The sequence below is a fragment of the Micropterus dolomieu genome, linkage group LG19 (genome assembly GCF_021292245.1).
Source record: "Micropterus dolomieu isolate WLL.071019.BEF.003 ecotype Adirondacks linkage group LG19, ASM2129224v1, whole genome shotgun sequence".
In the NCBI taxonomy this organism is placed as follows: Eukaryota; Metazoa; Chordata; class Actinopteri; order Centrarchiformes; family Centrarchidae; genus Micropterus; species Micropterus dolomieu.
In genome coordinates this window covers 6843788-6848057 of record NC_060168.1, presented here as the reverse complement: position 1 = coordinate 6848057, position 4270 = coordinate 6843788, and positions in this window count along the sequence as shown.

Genomic DNA, 4270 nt, shown 5'->3' with positions numbered 1-4270 from the left:
AGCAATTTTCAGTCTGCAGGAAAATGTCAATAACAGTAATACAGGAAAATGTAATGTATGAATGCAAACAGGAATACATACTCAAGCAGTCAACAATCACACACAAACACACACAGCTCTCCAGCCCTGATGAAAGAGTCTTTGAGGCTGTAGCCAGGGGATTAGTTTTGAGGATCGCCGCAGGTCGTTTCTCCTGTCCTCCTACCCTGCATTGCCTTCTCCACCTAATTTGTAAGGTGAAGAACACTGTGAGGATGTCCATTTAACTGGTCTTTTTCAAATTGATCTTAAAACAAGTGTAAAATTGGTTGCAATTGGTATGAGAGAGCAATTCCAAAGTAGTTCAAAGGGTTTCTAGAGATGGGCTTAGACATAAAGCTCTACTGGGGCACAGACACCCCCATTCTCCCTTTAGATTTTAAATTTTGATTTATTTTTGATTGAAGTGTATGAAATGTGTTAGTGTGTGCCTCACCAGCTTCCCTTGCTGAGCCCATTAATATTGGCACTGTCATGTCAGAAAGGGCTTTGACCAGAGCATAAGCACACACACCTATGGTACCATCTAAGAAAAATTCTGCTATGGGGTCCTCATACCTGATTTGTGAGCCATGTAAAAAATGTGCTGCACAGTCACACCTGACACTGCAGTGCTCTCACTACTACCTCACCTTTAAAACAGTCTGTCTCTGTTATAGGCCTGAATGGAAACCTCTTCTAGAAAATACCGCTGCTGATTTGAATGGACCTCTGCGCACTAACTCAATCCTCCATTAGGCTCTGAGCTGCTTGTTTCTGATGCTGCCTGTAGACCTCTGGCTGTGCTTTTACTGGCTGAGGCTGCCTGTATTTCACCTGAGTCTGTGTGACCTTCTAGAAACATCTGGACTGGGTCTGTGCTGGTACTGGATTTGGACCAGCTGTGCTTGTACTGGCTTATGATCCAGTATCTACTCTACTGACAAACTTCAGCATAGCCCCTGTAAATTATAAAATATCAATACTTGCAAGATATTAATGTTATCAGCTGCTTCAGGACCATTCAAACGGGCTCCCCGGGTTTCCTTCGATACATTTTCAAAAGGAAAATACTATTTATACTATGAAATGAGTATGTGATGTTTATTATCTACTGAAAGATGTGCATCCATATTGCCCAGTCTTCCCTGCTAATCAACATTTTAATAGTCAATGTGAATCCACTGCTTTCCATCTTGAGAACACAAGTTTACCTGACTGCTGTTCTATTATTACTATTATTATTTTCTCTTCTTGTGCACAGAAGGATAGTCCCTCTTAGTCCTCTCATCAACGTTGTAAATGCTCACTTTCAACACTCGTTTTTTTGTTACATTTCATATTGTAACAACATGCCTTTTCGCATCAACCAGTAGTTTGATTTTGAAATTGTAACCAGACGTTGCAGATGTTGCCAATTGTTGCTAACTTGACTGCAAAGCCCTACACGTCCAAAAACGATGCCAAGGGGTCTTGACAATTTCAGTGGGGCACAGCACATGGATACAAGGGCACATGCCGAAGTAAAAAGGGTCTAGCGACGCCTATGTTTCTAGATCCAAGTTTTAACATCCTGAAAGATTACATGATTCAAGGAAATTCTCATAAGATCATTTGTGCTGAACAAAGAAGGGATTGTTTAAATTTTAATAAAAGAAAGTTATTGAACACTTAATATTGGAGCAAATGACTGAGTGAATGGATATTTCCTGTTGTGTTTCTAATTTTTTCTGATTTAAAATCATGTAACCAAATCATTATTTACAGTAGGAGAGAAGAGGCAAAAAAAGAGAGCACCAACACCAAGAAGATGAGTTTCTTCGGTGTACGGATATGTATTTGAATACCTACTTAAAACCTATTTTAATTTTGTCCCCCATCATTTAACATTGAAAAGCATGTTGGGAGGGTATCTCTTAATGTACAGAATGAACAGGAGGAGTGATCAGAGCCACATATGGGCACCTGAGTATTGTTTTAAGAGAAAACTGTGAACCTATTCTTAGTGTGTTCACACTGGAAAAGTGACTAAATAAAATATGTAAGTGCATACTAAAACATTTGCTTTTTGAATGAGCTCTTGAAGGACACAATTGTCACACTGCATTAGGCTACACAAAAGACATTGTGGATGGTGGTAAAACAGCTTTGTGAACACAGCAGAAATAAATCAACACAACCAAAGTGTTTGTATACTAACTGCAAAAACTGTATATTAATACAGTTAGTAAAGTGTATAGAATTAATATGTAGTGGGGAATTGGGACACAACATAATTGTCTACAGCCAGCCTTAAATTTGTACTTTCAGTTTGTTACTAATGCTAGCATGCTAACATGCTCACAATCTTAACACACTGATGTTAAGCAAACAATGTTTACCGTGTTCATCGCTTTACCGTGTTAGCATGCTAACCTTTGTTACAGCTGAGGATGATGGGAATGGCATTAGTTTTTTTTTAGCTATCTGGTCATCAAAATCATTAGGATATTGGAACCATGAATGTCAAATTTTAGTAGTGAGTTGAAGGTGAAGAAAACCTTTTGATAGTTAAAATATTTCACTCAATCAAAGTTGAACATGCTGACTGATTGACATTGCCATGCCTAGAGCCATACTGCTAGCACGGTAAGGTAACAACGCCCAGCTTCTGTTGTCATGACCAATTGTGATATTAAACCTGAATTGACCAAAACTAAATCCTACTATGTTGTTTGTATAAATGATTCATCGTCTCACAGAGCTAGATCAGATTAGGGATGCCAACTCCCTGAAATGGAAATGATGGCAATGTTTGAGTCACTCAGTGTTTGGAGAGTCAGCTTCATCGCACAGTTGGAAGTGTATTAGCTTAGGTTGTATGATAAACATGCACTAGCTCAGCAACAGTCACCTGTACAAAAAGAAAAATGTATAAACTACCTGTATAAAGATAGTATGTGTATGAGCTGTTTGAACTTATAGGATGTGTGTCAAAGTTTGTAGATATGTATCTAGTATTTATTATTGTTATTATTACTATTATTATTATTATTATCATAGCTATAAATAAAACAGTGAATATTATTTACTACTCAGTCATTACTGTTAGATTATATGAACCGAAATTAAATGAATAGAATGCACTTTAACTGTTATAGCATAAATAATCAGTTTAAGTGCAGGGGAGTAATGACCTACATGTAGGTCTAATTAAACGTTGCAGTAGGCCTTGCCCATGAATAGTAGGGCTATCATGATAGTGTGGATTGCTGTGGTGCAGCTTCCCTAACACTGCTAGCTCATCTATTAACCAGATTTGGGTTTAATAAAATCTATATGAATATGATTGCAACCAATCTTGCAACCACTAGATGATACCAAAATAATACACACTGTACCTTTAATACCTACCTTATCAGCCTCCAGTGAAGCCTAGCGAACAAAAAACTGTGAGAGAGCTCCCTGACTTCTCCAAAGCCTCTCGTTCCTCCTGTGATTCTCTCCTGATCCACGTTGTCTTACATTGGTAATTCCAAGGTGACTGATGAAAAACTGTCAGAGGCAGACAGTGCAGCTGGCCTTATATGCATTATCTCGAACGTTTTCCAGCCATTTGTTTTCTTTTTGCCATTCAGCTTTATATTTCTGTAAATGTTTTGTCTTTCTTCATCAACATCAGCCATATTTTTGAAACTCGCGGTGTCACTGGAATATCATAGCAACACTGAGAACACTTTTCATTGGTCAATAAGCAGAGCATTCTAGAAGCGACAGAGAGGGACAGCTGCAGCAATCAAAGCTGCAAGGTTTCATCGCTCAGACATTTATTTTGAAAATTCAGAAGAAAATCTCCCCTTTTCAGGTCAATACGGGACATGTCTTTTAGTTTCTAAATACAGCACGATTCCATATTTTAAGGAACGGCTGGCAACAAATAGCATAATTCATTACTTAGCTAGCTATCTAGCAACAGCACGGTACTTCAGTGTGTCTTGGGTGTTCGCCACCTCAAATCTTGTTTTTTCCCTGGAGCAAAGTGTTTCTGTGGGGGCTGGGATTCGGTGGTTTTCTTTTTCAGGACATAATATTGACTTTGACCCACATAGTACACATAAGTCTCATCAAAGTCTGATAACTGATAAAGCTCAATTACTCTGTATCTCATTTGTTCCTGAATTTCTTTGGATCACAGCATGATGTCTAGCTTTTGAGGATCTTTTGGTCTACTTGACTTTGAAGTTTTAACGGGGGGGGGGGGGGGGGGGGGGGG